General features: G+C 46.1%; 1 protein-coding gene across 9 annotated transcripts in view; it reads right to left on the bottom strand.

The window, feature by feature from the left end:
• Positions 1 to 20478, bottom strand: part of AGRN (agrin) — a 363672-nt gene that overhangs the window by 178598 nt on the left and 164596 nt on the right. The gene's annotated exons all lie outside the window — the stretch shown is intronic.

Below are 20478 nucleotides of genomic sequence, written 5' to 3'. Positions count from 1 at the left end.
CTGTTTTCATTGATGGGCACACTATAAAACCAAAATTCCAGGACTCTGAACAATAATAATGCTATCCAGCATCAAGAGAGTCCCATTACGAGAAATGGAATCCAGAAAATCAGTGAGAACCCGACCTTTCCGCAGCAGGTGAAAGAGCAGGAAGGCAGTCCAGGCACCTACTCAAAGAAATTGACGTTTTGTGTCCGAATCCTTACTAAGGTTTTCCCTTTGTAAAGGGAAAAGACAGCGCATTTGACGGCTCTGTAACCAAGGACGAGGATTTGTCGAGTGCATCAGACAAAATGTTGTCACGTTCATAATATCGACACATGTCGTTTCCAATTTGGGACGTGTTTGCACTGTTCTTGCTCTTTTATGGTTACCTGCTGTTGTTAAATGCCAATCCTACCGAAGATCCCGTGTTTGCTATATACATGGCATAGAAAGTGGTGTGTTGACACTGGAAAACAGGCCAAAATTAACTCATCAAGGTCCAACTTGTCTAGACTATTGCTCGATGGCATTCCCATCGAGCCACATTGGTGCAATGGGTTAAATCCTTGTGCTGCTGAACTGCTGACCTGAAGATTGGCTGAATCTGTGAGACGGGGGAGCTCCTGTCTGTCAGCTCCAGCTCCTGCCAACCTAGCAGTTCGAAAACATGCAAATGTGAGTAGATAAATAGGTACTGCTTCAGCAGGAAAAGGCAACGTGACGCTCCAAGCAATTTTGTTGGCCACACAACCAGGAAGTGACAACAGTACCTTCCCCAGAGCCAGAGATGAGTACTGCCTCTAAAGCCGGAAATGAAAGGAGAAGCCTTTGCCTTTGTTTGTGTTTGAGTGTCTCATTGTATACAATTGTAAAATTAGCCCATCAAGGTCCAACTTGTGTAGACTATTGCAATGGGTTAAACCCTTGTGCTGTTGAACTGCTGACCTGAAGATTGGCTGAATCTGTGAGACGGGGTGAGCTCCTGTCTGTCAGCTCCAGCTCCTGCCAACCTAGAAGACATCTCTCGCAAATACAAAAATATTAGGTTCATAGTCACCAGTGACTTTCCTAATATACACTGAGATGGGGAAATGCGTGCTGCATAAAGTCAATAGATACAATGGCTGAATGTTTGAAGGAAAGGTTTCAAAGCGAGAAAGAGGGGAGAGTTGAGGTCAGTTCCTCAGCCAAACTGACCTGCCAGAAACGGATTTCGTTTCAGTCTTGACTGTTATCATTCTCTCTCTCAGCCTGGCAGAGCGCCTAAGAGATTGGGTTGTTTGCCTGTGCTGACTAAAAACGTGCCATCTATCTACGGTATGTAGGTATATCAGTCTAACAACTGAGAAACCTAATTGCCTCAAATTAATACTAGTAGATATGTACCAATAAGGAAAAGGTTGGCTCGAGCGAGTTTTTAAGTCTTCTCGAGAAGATCATACAGCGAGATCTGGGAAATACGTGCTGCATAAAGTCAATAGATACAATGGCTGAATGTTTGAAGGAAAGGTTTCAAAGTGAGAAAGAAGAGAGAGTTGAGGTCAGTTCCTCAGCCAAACTGACCTGCCAGGAACGGATTTCGTTTCAGTCTTGACTCTGTTATCATTCTCTCTCTCAGCCTGGCAGAACGCCTAAGAGATTGGGTTGTTTGCCTGTGCTGACTAAAAACGTGCCATCTATCTACGGTATGTAGGTATATCAGTCTAACAACTGAGAAACCTAATTGCCTCGAATGAATACTAGTACATATGTACCAATAAGGAAACGGTTGACTCAAGCGAGTTTTTAAGTCTTCTCGGGAAGATCATACAGCGAGATCTGGGAAATACGTGATGCATAAAGTCAATAGATACAATGGCTGAATGTTTGAAGGAAAGGTTTCGAAGCGAGAAAGAAGAGAGGGTTGAGGTCAGTTCCTCAGCCAAACTGACCTGCCAGGAACGGATTTCGTTTCAGCCTTGACTCTGTTATCATTCTCTCTCTCAGCCTGGCAGAGCGCCTAAGAGATTGGGTTGTTTGCCTGTGCTGACTAAAAACGTGCCATCTATCTACGGTATGTAGGTATATCAGTCTAACAACTGAGAAACCTAATTGCCTCAAATGAATACTAGTAGATATGTACCAATAAGGAAAAGATTGACTCGAGTGAGTTTTTAAGTCTTCTCGGGAAGATCATACAGCAAGATCTGGGAAATACGTGCTGCATAAAGTCAATAGATACAATGGCTGAATGTTTGAAGGAAAGGTTTCGAAGCGAGAAAGAGGGGAGAGTTGAGGTCAGTTCCTCAGCCAAACAACGTCCGTCTAGCTAACCACGTTAGACAACAGGGAGGGTCAACCTTCTGCTGAAAGCGGCACAGCTGGGAGCGCTGGGGAATATTTTGCCGAATGCAATTTAGTCCGGACAGCAGGGGGTTGGAAGCGGGCGGCTTAATTGAGTAGGCTTCGCTCGGCCTCTAATGGGTATTGATGGCCGTCGAGGCAAGGTGGATCCAAACGCCAGGCAGAAGCCAAGGAGGATTTCCCAACTGCACAAATAGGAAGATAAACTCCAAAACAAAGCAAAAACACAACCCAAACCCACTCGCTTTCTCAAAACGAGGGATTTCTTTAATGCCTCCCGAAAGCCTACATCCCTCTGGGAGGCTGAATCAGGCCAACCGAACGCAGAAGGGATATTTACTCATTTGATGTGATTTGCAGTTTGTTGACCCGCTTAGACTTTTCGTCTCTGCTTCTGGGGTCTCTAAGTGCCTTCCTAAATGACAACTCCCAGGATACCTTAAGATGGGGCCAGGGCAGTGAAAGCAGCATTACACTGGTTTGGCCCTATTCTATCGCTGGTTGGGTTCGGAATGCTCTTTGATTGTAGATGAATTATAAATCCCAGCAACTACAACTCCCAAATGTCAAGATCTATTTTCCCAAACTTCACAAGTATTCACATTTGAGCATATTGAGTATTTGTGCCAAGTTTGGTCCAGATCCATCAGTCCACAGTGCTCTCAGGATGTAGGTGAACTACAACTCCAAAACTCAAGGTCAATGCCCACCAAACCCTTCCAGTATTTTCTGTTGCTCATGGGAGTTCCGTGTGTCAAGTGTGCTTCAATTCCATCGTCGGTGGGATTCAGAATGCTCTTTCATTGTAGGTGAACTATAAATCCCAGCAACTACATCTCCCAAATGCCAAGATCTATTTTCCCCAAACTTCACAAGTATTCACATTTGAGCATATTGAGTATTTGTGCCAAGTTTGGTCCAGATACATCAGTCCACAGTGCTATCTGGATGTAGGTAAACTACAACTCCAAAACTCAAGGCCAATCCCGACCAAACTCTTCCAGCATTTTCAATTGGTTGGGGGAGTTCTGTGTGCCAAGTTTGGTTCAATTCTATCATTGGTGGAGTTCAGAATGGTTTTTGATTGTTTGTGAACTATAAATCCCAGCAACTACAACTCCAAAACTCAAGATCAATGCCTATCAAACCTTTCCAGTATTTTCCATTGGTCCTGGGAATTCTGTGTGCCAAGTTTGGTTCAATTCTATCATTGGTGGAGTTCAGAATGCTCTTTGATTGTTGGTGAACTATAAATCCCAGCAACTACAACTCCCAAATATCAAGGTTTATTTTCCCCAATCTTCTTTAGTGTTCACATTTTGGTATGTTGAGTATTTGTACCAAGATTGGTACAGATTCATCGTTGTTTGAGTCCACAGTGCTCTCTGGATGCAGGTGAACTACAACTCCAAAACTCAAGGTCGAAGCCTACCAAACCCTCCCAGTATTTGCTGTTAGTCATGGTAGTTCTGGGTGTAAGTGAACTACAACTCCAAAACTCAAGGTCAATACCCACCAAACCCTCTCAGTATTTTCAGTTGGTCATGAGAGTTGTGTGTGTGTCAAGTGTGGTTCAATTCCATTGTCGGTGAGTCCAGAATGCTCTTTGATTTTAGGTGAACTATAAATCCCAGCAACTACAACTCCCAAATGACAAAATTAATCCCCCCCCCCCAATCCCACCAGTATTCAAATTTGGGCATATGGGGTATTTGAGCCAAAAACCCGCCCCAACATGTCATATTTGGGTGTTGCTTTTTCAAAAATAGCTGCCTGAAGTGGGCAGTTATTTTGCACTTTCGTTTTGGGTGTAAAAATCTGAGTATTTGAGAAAGACGGATACGCACACGCAGCTTCAGAGTCGGCAGCACGGCTGATATCCCGAGGTAACCTTTGACGACAGAGAACGAAGCAGAAGGGAACAAACAAGGAACCTGTTTTTCTTAAACGTAAATACAAGTGTTTCCTGCAACAACAAGCACTTTGCTTGGTTGGAAATATATTCCCAAAGTCAGTTTTCGTGTTCTTTGGTGATGAACGCAACCACACTTTGACACAATCCAAGCCTTCTATTTTGTGCAATAGCTAAGGCAGGAATTGGCAAATCAAGGCCCGCGGGCCGAATGCAGCCCATTGGGCTCTTTACTTAGGCCCTCCTCTCTCTCACCATCCTATCCTTCCTTCCCTCTCTCTTTCCTCCCTCCTTCCTTCCCTCCATTCCTTACCTCCCTCTTTCTCCTTCCATCCTTCCTTCCCTTCCACCCTTTCGTCCTTCCTTCCCTTTTGTCTTTCCTTCCTTCTTTTTCTCTTCCTTCCCTTTCGCCTTCTATCCATTTCCTTTCACCCTTTTGTCCTTCCTTCCTTCCTTCCTTCCTTCCTTCCTTCCTTCCTTCTCCTTTTCCTCCCTCCCTCCTTCCCCCTTACATTCCTTCCCTTTTGTCTTTTCTTCCTTTTTCTCCTCCTTCCCTTTCGCCTTCTATCCATTCCCTTTCACCCTTTTGTCCTTCCTTCCTTCCTTCCTTCCTTCCTTCCTTCCTTCCTTCCTTCCTTCCTTCTCCTTTTCCTCCCTCCCTCCTTCCCCCTTACATTCCTTCCCTTTTGTCTTTCCTTCCTTTTTCTCCTCCTTCCCTTTTGCCTTCTATTCATTCCCTTTCACCCTTTTGTCCTTCCTTCCTTCCTTCCTTCCTTCCTTCCTTCCTTCCTTCTCCTTTTCCTCCCTCCCTCCTTCCCCCTTATGTTCCTTCCCTTTTGTCTTTTCTTCCTTTTTCTCCTCCCTCCCTTTTGCCTTCTATTCATTCCCTTTCACCCTTTTGTCCCTCCTTCCTTCCCCTTTTCCTCCTTCACCCTTACATTCCTTCCCTTTTGTCTTTCCTTCCTTCTTTCTTTCCTCCTTTCCTCTTTCTCCCTCTCTCCATTCCCTTCTACCTATTGTCCTTTCTTCCTTCTCTTTCCTTCCTCCTTCACTTCCTTCCATCCTTTGTCCTTTCTTCCCATTTTCCTCCCTCCCTCCTTCCCTCTCCCCCTTTTCCTCCTTCCCCCCTTTTGTCTTACCTTCCTTCTTTCTTTCCTCCTTCCCTCTTTCTCCCTCCCTCCATTCCCTTCTACCTATTGTCCTTTCTTCCTTCTCTTTCCTTCCTCCTTCCCTTCCTTCCACCCTTCCCTTCCATCCTTTGTCCTTCCTTCCACTTTTCCTCCCTCCCTCCTACCCTCTCTCCCTCTTCCTCCTTCCCTCCCTTTTGTCTTTCCTTCCTTCTTTCTTTCCTCCTTCCCTCTTCCATCCTAGATTTTATGTGTTTCCTCCACCATAGACATCCCAGTGCTTCCCTTCACCAACAGCATCCTACCCACCACCCAAGTGAAGGCTTTCATACAGGGACAATTCCATCCTAGATTTTATGTTTCCTCCACCACAGACATCCCAGTGCTTCCCTTCACCAACAGCATCCTACCCACCACCCAAGTGAAGGCTTTCATACAGGGACAATTCCATCCTAGATTTTATGTGTTTCCTCCACCACAGACATCCCAGTGCTTCCCTTCACCAACAGCATCCTACCCACCACCCAAGTGAAGGCTTTCATTTGGGAACCATTTCCTCCTAGATTGTATGTGTTTCCTCCACCACAGACATCCCAGTATTCCTTTCTCTCTCCATTGGTGTGGAATTTGCATAGCCCCTCCCACCGCCCCTCCCTTTTCCATTCTCCTGTGACTTTTCAAACTACATCTATTCAGAAGGTGCAATACATTTCCCGATGTCAAGCTGAGAGGAAGGCACACCTTAAAGAACCAACTTCTTTTCCTTCTACTTTTCCAAACATTCGAGGAAAACGGATAGCTTGGGGGGCCAAGGGGGAGGAGACACTTTGGCACCAAGGCAGTGTGACTTCCAGGGGGGGACCTTGCACTTGGGAAGCCCGAACGAGACGTCGCTCACAGATGCCGAGGAGAGTGATGAGGAGGAAGGCGAGAGAAGCACGATGCCGCCAGGAAGGGAAAGGCCAGCATGAATTCTGCATGAGGTTGAGGTGTACGTTGCCATGGAGACTCCATCGGCCCGGAGATCCAACGGAGACGCTCTCGAGCCGCCGCGCAGTCACTCCTCCGCCCCGCCATCAATATTAATTATATCACCCGGGGCTTGTGCGCGGAAGGGGAAAGACTCCTTTGGCGGAACAGCTGGAGGCCGCCCTATTTAGAGACAGTGGAAGCCTTTGGGAAGCCAAGATCCGTGGGGAGAAGAACACACGGCTGGGGTGTCCGGCTCCTGCGGTCTTTCCAGAGTCTGGATGTCAACGCTGAATTTCGGGTGGTCCCAGGAGGCGTATCGGCATCCGACACTTATGGAGGGAATGCCACGAAAGCCTTCTTTGGGGCTTTGCCACACAATTGTAATAATGTAGGGTTGTGTCAGAGCCCAGAGGTCGATCCAGCCTGTGTGGACAACAATGGCCGAATCTGTCAAGATGGGCCGGCCTAGAGATCTAGGACCAGGCAGCTATTTCGCTGAAGGACCCCAAAAGGTCCCATCTGGGTCGCCAAATTAAAATCAGCCACATCTGGACTGCCAAATGAAATAGAGGAGTAGTTCTCAATCTTTGTAATGCCGTATGTGTGCATATTGGTATGGAGTTTTCCATAACTATATGTTATCGGACCATGTGACCCAGTCTGGGACTATTCAGGCTCAGACTCCATTTAAGAAGTTAGTAGAAACAGATGCTTTAGAGCACTGTTTCTCAATCGAATGCCGTACATGTGCGTATTAGTATGAAGTTTTCTGTAACTATATGTTGTGGGAAGGGCTGCAGATCATGTGACCTGGTCTGGGACTATTCAGACTCAGACTCCATTTTAGAAGTGAGTAGATATAGAATGCTTTAGAGCACTATTTCTCAACCTAATGCTGTATGTGTGCGTATTGGTATGGAGTTTTCCATAACTATATGTTGCGGGAGGGGCTGCAGACCATGTGACCTGGTCTGGGACTATTCGGGCTCAGACTCCATTTTAGAAGTTAGCAGATATAGAATGCTTTAGAGAAGTGTTTGTCATCCTAATGCCGTATGTGTGCGTATTGGTATGGAGTTTTCCATAACTATATGTTATGGAAGGGGCTGCAGACCATGTGACCTGGTCTGGGACTATTCGGGCTCAGACTCCATTTTAGAAGTGAGTGGATATAGAATGCTTTAGAGTACTGTTTCTCAATCTAATGCTGTATGTGTGCGTATTGGTATGGAGTTTTCCATAACTATATGTTGTGGGAGAGGCTGCAGATCATGTGACCCGTTCTGGGACTATTCAGGCTCAGACTCCAGTTTAGAAGTGAATAGATATAGAATGCTTTAGAGAAGTGTTTCTCAACCTAATGCCATATGTGTGCATATTGGTATAGTGTTTTCCATAACAATATGTTGTGGGAGGGCTGTAGACCATGTGACCTGGTCTGGGACTATTCAGGCTCAGACTCCATTTTAGAAGTTAGTACAAACAGATGCTTTAGAGCCCTGTTTCTCAGCCTAATGCCGGTATGGAGTTTTCCATAACTATATGTTGTCGGAGGGGCTGCAGATCATGTAACCAAATCTGGGACTATTCAGGCTCAGACTCCATTTTAGAAGTTAGATGCTTTAGAGCACTGTTTTTCAACCTTCCTAATGCTATGACCCCTTAATACAGTTCCTCATGTTGTGGGGACCCCCAACCATAAAATTATATATACTACATAACTAATTTTGTCATTTAGAAGTTGTAATTGCTGGGATTTATAGTCCACCTGAGCCGGCTCTCTAGAATCCCGTTTGCCTTAAGGCAAGAACGTAGAGTCGTGTCCTAGATTTGTATTCCTGGTGTGGATAGCTGGAACGGACGGAGCCAAACGCCTTCCGATTTCACCGTGTGCTTAGTGAAAGCCAGAACTGTGTTGAATATAGAAAGGAGAGCTAAGCACGCCGCCCTTCGTTGCCAGCTCTCTGGGAAGTGCGGGGAGCGTTTGTATAAACTATTCTGTTTTCTAAATAGTGGCAGATTAATAGCAGTAACCCACCGTGTTCATTTCTCAGTTTAATAAGCAGAGATATAAACATTCCTCGCATGCAGCCTCTTCATTCATCCTTTGCGACACGAACAAACACATCATTTAACTGGAGTCGCTTGACTCAATCGTTCCCAGCTTTGGAACAAGCTGGTTTGCACTGGTCCACTATATTGAAAACGGACAATTGGCGTCTCTCCAGATCTTGTTGGCCTTGCTTCTTCCATTACCCTTGTCATTGGCTGTCTTGGCTAGTCCCAACAAAGGATTCCTCTAGGCAGGAAGGTAAATAAATCAGGACGGTAAATAAAGAGCAACACTCAGAAAACAGAGGAATTCCAGACACAAAACAATCAGGACCAGCTAACACCTCCCAACAAAGGATTCCCCCAGGCAGGAAGCAGCCAGGCTTTGAAGCTGCAAGTCCATTCGATGCTAATCAAGGAGGCCAATTGCAAGCTTCTCTGTGTCGTCTGACATGGAGGTTGTTAGAGTGGACCAGGATTTCTGTGTTCTCCAATAATATGCTATGTCCAGACAGGAAACAATCAGGGACAGCAAACGCCTCCCAACAAAGGATTCCCTCAGGCTTTGAAGCTGCAAGGCCATTCAATGCTAATCAAGGAGGCCAATTGCAAGCTTCTCTGTGTCACCTGACATGATGATTGTTAGACTGGCCCAACATTTCTGCGTTCTCAAATAATATGCTGTGTCCAGACATGAAACAATCAGGGACTGTAAACGGCTCCCAACAAAGGATTCCCCCAGGCAGGAAGCAGTCACTGAATGTTAATCAAGGTGGCCAATTGCAAGCTTCTCTGTGCCGTTTGACATGGAGGTTGTTAGAGTGGTCCAGCCTTTCGGTGTTCTCAAACAATCAGGGACAGCAAACACCTCCCAACAAAGGATTGCCCCAGGCAGGAAGCAGCCATCGAATGCTAACCAAGGTGACCAATTTCAAGCTTCTCTGTGCCGTCGGACATGGTGGTTATTAGAGTAGTCCAGTCATTCGGTGTTCTCAAAAAATCAGGGACCGCAAACACCTCCCAACAAAAGATTCCCCCAGGCAGGAAGCAGCCACTGAATGCTAATCAAGATGGCCAATTGTAAGCTTCTCTGTGCTGTCTGACATAGCGGTTGTTAGAGTGGTCCAGCCTTTCGGTGTTCTCAAACAATCAGGGACAGCAAACACCTCCCAACAAAGGATTCCCCCAGGCAGGAAGCACCCATTGAATGCTAGCCAAGGTGGCCAATTGCAACATTCATACTTGCCTCCAACAGACAAGAGTTCTTTCTCCCTTCCTAGATGTTCAATAGATATATAAACCAGCCTAAATGCCTGGCTGCTTCCTGCCTGGGGGAATCCTTTATTGGGATGGTAATCAAGGTGGCCAATGGCAACATTCATGCCTATCTCAAACAGAGAAGAGTTCTTTCTCCCACCCTGGACATCATTCCGCAGATATATAAACCAGTTACAATGCCTGGCTGCTTCCTGCTTGGGGGAATCCTTTGTTGGGATGCTAATCAAGATGGCCAATGGCAACATTCATACCTAGCTCAAACAGACAAGAGTTCTTTCTCCCACCCTGGACATCATTCCCCAGATATATACACCAGTTACAATGCCTGGCTGCTTCCTGCCTGGGGGAATCCTTTGTTGGGATGCTAATCAAAGTGGCCAATGGCAACATTCATACCTAGCTCAAACAGACAAGAGTTCTTTCTCCCACCCTGGACATCATTCCCCAGATATATACACCAGTTACAATGCCTGGCTGCTTCCTGCCTAGGGGAATCCTTTGTTGGGATGCTAATCAAGGTGGCCAATGGCAACATTCATACCTAGCTCAAACAGAGAAGAGTTCTTTCTCCCACCGTGGACATCATTCCGCAGATATATACACCAGTTACAATGCCTGGGTGCTTCCTGCCTAGGGGAATCCTTTGTTGGGATGCTAATCAAGGTGGCCAATGGCAACATTCATACCTAGCTCAAACAGAGAAGAGTTCTTTCTCCCACCCTGGACATCATTCCGCAGATATATACACCAGTTACAATGCCTGGGTGCTTCCTGCTTGGGGGAATCCTTTGTTGGGATGCTAATCAAGGTGACCAATGGCAACATTCATACCTAGCTCAAACGGAGAAGAGTTCTTTCTCCCACCGTGGACATAATTCCGCAGATATATAAACCAGTTACAATGACTAGGTGCTTCCTGCCTGGGGGAATCCTTTGTTGGGATGCTAATCAAGGTGGTCAATGGCAACATTCATACCTTGCTCAAACAGACAAGAGTTCTTTCTCCCTTCCTGGATGTTCCATAGATATATAAACCAGCTTCAATACCTGGTTGCTTCCTGTCTGGGGGAATCCTTTGTTGGGATGCTAATCAAGGTGGCCAATGGCAACATTCATGCCTATCTCAAACAGAGAAGAGTTCTTTCTCCCACCCTGGACATCATTCCGCAGATATATAAACCAGTTACAATGCCTGGCTGCTTCCTGCTTGGGGGAATCCTTTGTTGGGATGCTAATCAAGGTGGCCAATGGCAACATTCATACCTAGCCCAAACAGACAAGAGTTCTTTCTCCCACCCTGGACATCATTCCCCAGATATATAAACCAGTTACAATGCCTGGGTGCTTCCTGCCTGGGGGAATCCTTTGTTGGGATGCTAATCAAGATGGCCAATGGCAACATTAATACCTTGCTCAAACAGACAAGAGTTCATTCTCCCACCCTGGACATTCCACGGATATATAAACCGAACTGGCCTAGTTTCCAACACACCTCACAACTCTGAGGATGCCGGCCATAGATGCAGGCGAAACATCAGGAGAGAATGCTTCCGGAACATGGCCAGACAGCCCAAAAATTCTCACAGCAACCCCAGACTATGCAGCAAGGAAGAGCCTTCTTGCAGTACAGTACTGTGTAATTGCACCGCTTTGATGCCACTTTGACTTCCGATTGTATAACCTCCAAGTAGCAACCCATCCCACTGGGGAGGGCAGGATCCTGCCTTCTTCTTTCCTCTCCTCGCCGCTGAGTTAATTGGTACCAACTGCACTTTGAACTCAGTTGGCAGGAGCAAAAATACGAGGAGGAGAGAGGAACTGGGGCATTTTAAACACAGCTGGAAAAGGTTGGCACAGGATTAACTGCCAAATTGTCTCTGGATCGTGGTAGGATTTTCAGCCTGTATGGCCACCTTCCAGAAGCATTCTCTCCTGACGTTTCACCCACATCTATGGCAGGCATCCTCAGAGCTTGAGAGGTCTGTTGGAAAACTAGGAAAATTGAATGTTTCCATTGGCCACCTTGGTTACCATCTCAACACGTTCCACAGATCTATAAACCAGCCTCAATACCTGGCTGCTTCCTGCCTGGGGGAATCCTTTGTTGGGATTCTGAACTCCACCAATGATGGAATTGAACCAAATTTTGCACACTGTTCTCCCACGACCAACAGAAAATACTGGAAGGGTTTCGTGGGCAGTGTCCTTTGATTTTGGAGTTGTAGTTCACCTACATCCAAAGATGGCTAAGGACACAAACAAGGATGAATCTGGACCAAACTCTACAAGAATATTCAATATATCCAAATGTGAACTCTGGTGGAGTTTCGGGGAAATAGAATCTTGACATTTGGGAGTTGTAGTTGCTGGGATTTATAGTTCACCTTCAATCAAAGAGCATTCTGAACCCCACGAACGATAGAATTGGGTCAAACGTGGCACACAGTTCTCCCATGACCAACAGAAAATACTGGGAGGGTTTGGTGGGCATTGACCTTGAATTTGGGAGTTGTAGTTCATCTACATCCAGAGATCACTATGGACTCAAACTATGATGGATCTGGACGAAACTCTACAAGAATACTCAATACGCCCAAAAGTGAACACTGATGGAGTTTGGGGGAAATAGAATCTTAATATTTGGGAGTTGTAGTTGCTGGGATTTATAGTTCACCTACAATCAAAGAGCATTCTGAACTCCACCAATGATAGAATTGGGTCAAACTTGGCACACAGTTCTCCCATGACCAACAGAAAATACTGGGAGGGTTTGGTGGGCATTGACCTTGACTTTGGGAGTTGTAGTTCACCTACATCCAGAGATCACTGTGGACTCAAACAATGATGGATCTGGACCAAACTCTACAAGAATACTCAGTATTCCCATATGTGGAGTTTGGGGAAAATAGAATCTTGACATTTGGGAGTTGTAGTTGCTGGGATTTATAGTTCACCTACAATGAAAGAGCATTCTGAACCCCACCAATGACAGAATTGGGCCAAACCTCGCACACAGAACCCCCATGTGGGCCACAGCAAGGCATGGCAGGGGTCAGCTAGTAAATTCTAATAAATTCACTAAACCAAAACAAACAATGCATTTTCCAAACAACATGAGCATTGCCAAGCTAGTCTATCATAAAGCACAGGAGGGAATCCGTGTCCCATCAGCGCTGTTTACCAAATGGCGAGGAGCGCTGCAAAGCTGCAGCATCTGGAGGACCACGGGATCCCCATCTCTGTTTCAACCATTCAGGTTCCTAAATGACATTTTTGGCTAAATTCTTGGCTCGTGGATGGGGCATCTGCTTCATTGCATCTCCCTCGATGCCTCTGTCCACAAGACCGTAAAGTGTCTCTATTGCAACACGTTCGCCACTACGTCTCTCCCTCCCCGCGCTTCCGTCTTGTCAAAATGCAATAGAGAGTCTGGGGAGTTATCTCTCGATGCGCGCTTCACACCCCTGTAAACCAGAGATTAAAGGGCGGCTCCTCCCGCCAAGGATTAGGAGACAACACTTGTCCATTTCCGCCATGAATGGGTCTAATCCTCTCTTTCACATCAGCTATGGAGAGATACCCGATAACGCACAGCACCGAACCTCGGTCGAATACCAACAACAGTATGACACTGAAGGCTGCCGTTTAGTTTACCATCACAAGCCTGCCTATGGACTCAACCTTCCTAATGCCATGACCCCTTAATACAGTTCCTCATGTTGTGGTGACCCCTACAAATGATCAGCCACTGCCAGAAGAACCAAAGAGTTTCATCTATGCTGACGATCATGCCATCACCACTCAAGCAGGGAGCTTTGAAATGGTTGCACATGAAGTTCTCCAAAGCTCTAGGTCAGTGTTTCTCAACCTTCCTAATGCCGTGACACCTTAATAGAGTTCCTCAGGTTGTGGTTACCCCCAACCATAGATATGACTTTCATCTATGCTGACGATTGTGCCATCACCACTCAAGCAGGGATCTTTGAAATGGTTGCATATAAAGCTCTCCAAAGCTCTAGGTCAGTGTTTCTCAACCTTCCTAATGCCGTGACACCTTAATACAGTTCCTCAGGTTGTGGTGACCCCCAACCATAGATATGACTTTCATCTATGCTGACGATTGTGCCATCACCACTCAAGCAGGTAGCTTTGAAATGGTTAAACAGAAGGTCTCTGAAGCAATAGGTCAATGTTTCTCTACCTTCCTAATGCCACAACTCATTAGTTCCTCACGTTGTGGTGACTCCTACAAATGATCAGCCACTGCCAGAAGAATCAAAGAGTTTCATCTATGCTGATGATCGTGCCATCACCACTCAAGCAGGGAACTTTGAAATGGTTGAAAAGAAGCTCTCTGAAGCTTTAAGCCAGTGTTTCTCAACCTTCCTAATGCTGCAAACCCTTAATCCAGTTCCTCGTGTTGTGGTGACCCCTACAAATGCCAGAAGGGACAAAAGAGTTCCATCTATGCTGATGATCATGCCATCACCACTCATGCAGGGAGCTTTGAAATGGTTGAACAGAAGCTCTCCGAAGCTCTAGGTCAGTGTTTCTCAACCTTCCTAATGACACAACCCCTTAGTTCCTCATGTTGTAGTGACCCCTACAAGTGATCAGCCACTGCCAGAAGGGACAAAGAGTTTCATCTATGGTGACGATTGTGCCATCACCACTCAAGCAGGAAGCTTTGAAATGGTTGAACAGAAGCTCTCCGAAGCTCTAGGTCAGTGTTTCTCAACCTTCCGAATGACACAACCCCTTAGTTCCTCATGTTGTGGTGACCCCTACAAGTGATCAGCCACTGCCAGAAGGGACAAAGAGTTTCATCTATGGTGACGATTGTGCCATCACCACTCAAGCAGGAAGCTTTGAAATGGTTGCACATGAAGCTCTCCAAAGCTCTAGGTCAGTGTTTCTCAACCTTCCTAATGACACAACCCCTTAGTTCCTCATGTTGTGGTGACCCCTACAAATGATCAGCCACTGCCAAAAGTACTAAAGAGTTTCATCTATGCTGACGATCATGCCATCACCACTCAAGCAGGGAGCAGAATGTAATTGGCACAAATATCCAATATGCCCCAATTTTAATGCTGGTGGGGTTTGGGGGTATTGATTTTCTCATTTGGGAGTTGTAGTTGCTGGAATTTATAGTTCACCTTCAATCAAAGAGCATTCTGAACTCCACCAGTGATGGAATTAGCCCAAACTTGGCACACAGAACTCCCATGACGAAGAGAAAATACTGGAAGGGTCTGGTGGACATTGGCCTTGAGTTCTGAAGTTGTAGTTCACCTACATCAAGAGAAGCCATTGAAATCCACAAGCATGTGAACAATTTCAACAAAAAGGAGGAAACCATGAAAATGAACAAAATCTGGCTACCAGTATTAAAAAAAAACAAAAAACAAAACAACAGAGAGTAAACAAACAAGGACATTTAATCATCTCTTAACAAAAGATTGCCCCAGGTACTGCCAGGACATCAAATACTAATCAAGGTGATCAGTTGAAACATTCACACCTAGCTCCAACAGACAAGAGTTCTTTGTCCCACCCTGGTAATTCCACAGATATATAAACCCACTTTCCTAGTCCCAACAGATTTCACTACCTCTGAGGATGCTTATTTATTTATTTATTTATTTATTTACTTTGCTTATATGCCACTGTTCTCAGCCCGGGGGCGACTCACTGCTTGCCATAGATGCAGGCGAAACGTCAGGAGAGAATGCCTCTGGAACATGGCCATATAGCCCGAAAAAACCTACTACAACCCAGTGCAAATAAATAAATAATAATAAATAAATAATAACACTATAATATAAATAATAGTAAATATCCTTTTTGGAGTAGCCAGGGACTCCAAAAAGATGGTGACCGCCCTGAAAGCCCCTTGCACTCCCCCAGGGACCCCGACCACCACTGGATGAGACGACACAAGGACTTTTCAAATATGCACAAGCTCAGCAGACTTCCGCTCTTTGGCTTTCAAAAGCAGATGTGGGGAAAGAAGCGAGATGCCATGTCTTTGTGCCCAGCGCTCTCCCCAGGCCGTCGGTGTGCGCAGGAACAAGACAGCAGGAGGAGTGGGCCGAAAAGCTAGATCAGGAAGAGTTAGGTAATTAAGAGGCTGGAGGTGGAGAGTTTATCCCTACGTGAGACCCTGCGGGCAAAGCTATTGGCAAGGGGCAAAGAGGGCACCAGACACAGGGTTGTGGAGACTGGGGAAGGGTGTAATTCCACAGCAGGATCTGGCCAAACAGATGTGGGAGGCGGTCCAAGACCCGCTCGTAAATCAAACGATCTTAGCATCGTGTTTGCTCGTTTGTCATAATTCGCCAGCATCGGCTGGCCTGCTGGCTGGTTGGCGCTTAATCACCCGAAGAATTAATCAGCTTTGTGGAGAAGGTGTGGAGAGGGTGAGGCAAAGACTCCGAGGGGAGGGGGTTGCCACTTACTTATTTATTTACAGTATTTATATTCCACCCTTCTCACCCCGCAGGGCACTCAGGGCGGATTGCAATGTACATATACATGGCAAACATTCAATGCCATAGACACACAACACATATAGACAGACACACAGAGGCTATTTAACATTCCAGCTTTTTCATGAGGGTATTCTGGCCACCGGGGGAGCTGTTGCTTCACCGTCCATTTGTGACACTGATGAAGTACTTCCTCATTCTTTGCATGCTTGCTGGAGATTTTTATGGCATCGCAAATTAGCTTACCTAAATTTCCTACTTTATTTATTTACTAGCCGTCCCCTGCCACACATTGCTGTGGCCTACATGGGGGTTCTGTGTGGGAGGTTTGGCCCAATTCTATCTTTGGTGGGATTCAGAATGCTTTGTGATTGTAGGTGAACTATAAATCCCAGCAACTACAACTCCTGAATTTCAAGATTCTATTTTCCCCAAACTCTACCAGTGTTCACATTTGGACATATTGAGTATTTGTGTAGACTTTGGTCCAGATTCATCATTGTTTGAGTGCACAGTGATCTCTGGATGTAGGTGAACTACAACTCCAAAACTAAAGGACACTGTATTTTCTGTTGATCTTGGGAGTTCTGTGTGGGAAGTTTGCCCCAATTCTGTCGTAGGTGGAGTTCAGACTGCTCTTTGATTTTAGGTGAACTATAAATCCCAGCAACTACTACTCCCAATTGTCAAGGTCTATTTCCCCCAAACGTCATCTATGTTCATATTTGGGCATGTGGAATATTTGTGCCAAGTTTGGTCCAGATCTATCATTGTTTGAGTCCACAGTGGTCTCTGGATGTAGGTGAACTACAACTTCCAAACTCAAGGTCGATGCACACCAAACCCTTCTAGTGTTTTCTGTTGGTCATGGGAGTCCCACCAGCATTGAAGTGATGGTCCTTCGCCATCAACTCCGCTGGACCGGCCAAGTTGCCCAGATGCCCGACCACCATCTCCCAAAGCAGTTGCTCTATTCCGAATTTAGGAACGGAAAACGGAATATTGGTGGGCAGGAAAAGAGATTGAAAGATGGGCTTAAAAACTCTGGCATAGACACTGAGAACTGGGAAGCCCTGGCCTTTGAGTGCTCCAGTTGGAGGTCAGCTGTGACCAGCAGTGCTGCAAAATTTGAAAAGGCACGAATGGAGGGCGAAAGAGAGAAACATGCCAAGACGAAGGCGTGTCAAAGCAACCCCGACCGGGACCGCCTTCCACCTGGAAACCGATGCCCTCACTGTGAGAGAAGATGCAGATCAAGAATAGGGCTTCACAGTTACCTACGGACCCACCGCCATGACACTACACTTGAAGGACCATCATCCTCAGACTACAAGGGATCGCCTAAGTAAGTAAGTAATATTTGAAATCTGAGAGAGGGCTGCCATGGAAATGGGAGCAATGCAGGGGAGGGGCCGTGAAGGAAGTAAACTGTCAGTTGGAACTTTGTTGTGTTCGCTACTGCATACTTTTGAATTAAAGCTTTCCAACTTTGTGACGTAATTATTTCGCCAGAAAGCTACAAAGCTACTACACTTGGAGGACCATCATCCAGACTACGAGGGGTCACCTAAGTAAATAAGTAATATATGAAATCTGAGAGAGGGTTGCCATGGAAATGGGAGAAATGCAGGGGAGGAGCCATGAAGGAAGTAAACTGTCAGTTGGAACTTTGTTGTGTTCGCTACTGCATACTTTTGAATTAAAGCTTTCCAACTTTGTGACGTAATTATTTCGCCAGAAAGCTATATATCCAGACAGTGTGTCCTTAGGTGGCACCCTACAGACCCACCACCAGGATATCACACTTGGAGGACCACCGTCCTCGGACTACGAGGGATTGCCTAAGTATCTTGTCAGCAATGGACAAACCCAAAACTCTTTCCCTCTCTGTTTGCACGAACGACTTGAGGAAAAAACATTGCCTTTTTGATGGATTCAGCTCCTGGTGAGAGTTTTCTCTTTCGAAATAATAAAAAGACAAAAATCTAAGCAGCATTGCTGAAATCCAGCCGGGGAAAGGCAAGCGTTTGTGTGTGTTTGTGTGTTAAATGCCAGAGATGCAGCTGAGAGATTTTGCTCCGTGGGAATGTGGTGCCGGCTTGACTGCAGGTGAACCGGCTATTTGCTCAAAAGACACAATCCTTCCATTCTGCCCTTCGGAAGCACTTGGGCTCCATACTGTGTTGCCATGGCAAAGGGAGGAAGAAAGGTTGAGGGGAGAGAAAGAGAAAGAGCGCGCGCGAGAGAGAGAAAGAACAAGTGGCACCAGAAGGGGACAGATGGGGGACACAGTGGGAGGGAGACGTGAGAGTGGAAGTGACCTAGGGACTCAACAGCTGGTCCCTGGCTCTCATGGCCTTCCCGACTGGGCACTCAATTGGACGGATGAGTGATGAGCCAACCCCGATCCCACCCCGAATGCTTTCTCCTGCAAAGAGTTAGCACTGGACTCGGGTGTCTCTTTAAAGAGGCAGAACAATTCAAAGAGAAACAGGGGAGCCTGCTGGAGAGAGTGCGAGTGTTGCTGGGCAAATGCTTTCCTCATTGTTCCGCCCAGGAAACTCACTTCTATCCTTCTTGTGCTTCTTACGGACATTTCAGATTTCCCTGCCGGCTTCCTATATGTGAATGATTGGCTCGTGCAACACCCTGGTCTGGCACTTAGCAAGCCCTGTGAATTGTCTGGGCCAAAGGCTCTCTTCCATCACCAGAGGAAGCCCTGAGGCCTTAATACAGTGGCTCTCCACCTTCCTAATGCCGCGACCCCTTAATATTTATTTATTTATTTATTTACTTTATTTCTATACCGCTTTTCTCAGCCCGTAGGCGACTCAAAGCGGTTTACATAGTACAAATTATCACAAGACAGTATCATAGGAAATTTAAAACACATTATACATAACAATCAATATCAATAAACAATCATTATCATAACGCCTCAGCACCAAATCGGAACCATTCTCATAATCCTTGTTCCATGTTCCTATGTTCGATTGCACCGTATTCCTATAATCAATTGCACTGTTTAGCCAAACGCTTGTTCGAAGAGCCAGGTCTTCACCTTCCTCCGGAACGCCAACAGTGAACGGGCCTGTCTGATGTCTACAGGAAGGGCATTCCACAGCCGAGGGGCCACCACCGAGAAGTCCCTGTCTCTCGTCCCCGCCAGGCGCGCCTGTGATGCAGGCGGGATCGAGAGCAGGGCCTCCCCAGACGATCTTAATGTCCTAGTCGGTTCATAGGTGGAGAGGTAAGTAGGGCCAGAACCGTTTAGGGCTTTATAGGCTAAAGCCAGCACTTTGAATTGTGCCTGGTAGCAGATTGGCAGCCAGTGGAGCTGGCGCAACAGAGGAGTGGTGTGCTCCCTGAGTGCCGCTCCTGTCAGCAACCTGGCTGCCGAGCGCTGGACCATTTGAAGCTTCCGAGCAGTCTTCAAGGGCAACCCCACGTAGAGAGCGTTGCAGTAGTCTAGACGGGATGTAACCAGAGCTTGGACCACCGTGGCCAAGTCAGACTTCCCAAGGTACAGTTCCTCATGTTGTGGTGACCCCCAACCATAACATTATTTTCGTTGCTACTTCGTAACTGTAACCTTGCTACTGTTATGAATCGTTACGTAAATGTCTGATATGCAGGATGTATTTTCATCCACTGGACTAAATTTGGCACAAATACCTGATACAGCCAAATTTAAATACTAGTTGGGTTGGGGGAATTGATTTTGTCATTTGGGAGTTGTACTTGCTAAATGATACTGACTACCACCCAAGTTAAGTTTTTCATACGGAGACAATTTCATCCTAGATTTCATGTGTTTCCTCCACCACAGACATCTCAGTGTTTCTGACTGCCTTCATCGGTGTAGAATTTGCATGACCCCGCCCACTGCCCCTTATAGTTAACCTACACAAAACTGTTGCGCTTAAGCAGAATTTAGTCTGATCCAGTGCAAAAGTTCCCAGGATTTATAATTAATCTACACAATATTGCCCACCACCCAAGTGAAGGTTTTCATATGGGGACAATTTCATCCTAGATTTCATGTGTTTCCTCCACCACAGACATTTCAGTGTTTCCCTCCACCAACACCACCCTGTCCACCACCCAAGTGAAGGCTTTCATACGGGGACAATTTCATCCTAGATTTCATGTGTTTCCTCCACCACAGACATTTCAGTGTTTCCCTCCACCAACACCACCCTGTCCACCACCCAAGTGAAGGCTTTCATACGGGGACAATTTCATCCTAGATTTCATGTGTTTTCTCCACCACAGACATCCCAGTGTTTCTGACTCTCTTCATTGGTGTGGAATTTGC

This window comes from Anolis sagrei, chromosome 13, assembly GCF_037176765.1.
Source record: "Anolis sagrei isolate rAnoSag1 chromosome 13, rAnoSag1.mat, whole genome shotgun sequence".
NCBI classification, from domain to species: Eukaryota; Metazoa; Chordata; class Lepidosauria; order Squamata; family Dactyloidae; genus Anolis; species Anolis sagrei.
This window is presented reverse-complemented; position numbering and strand designations above follow the sequence as displayed.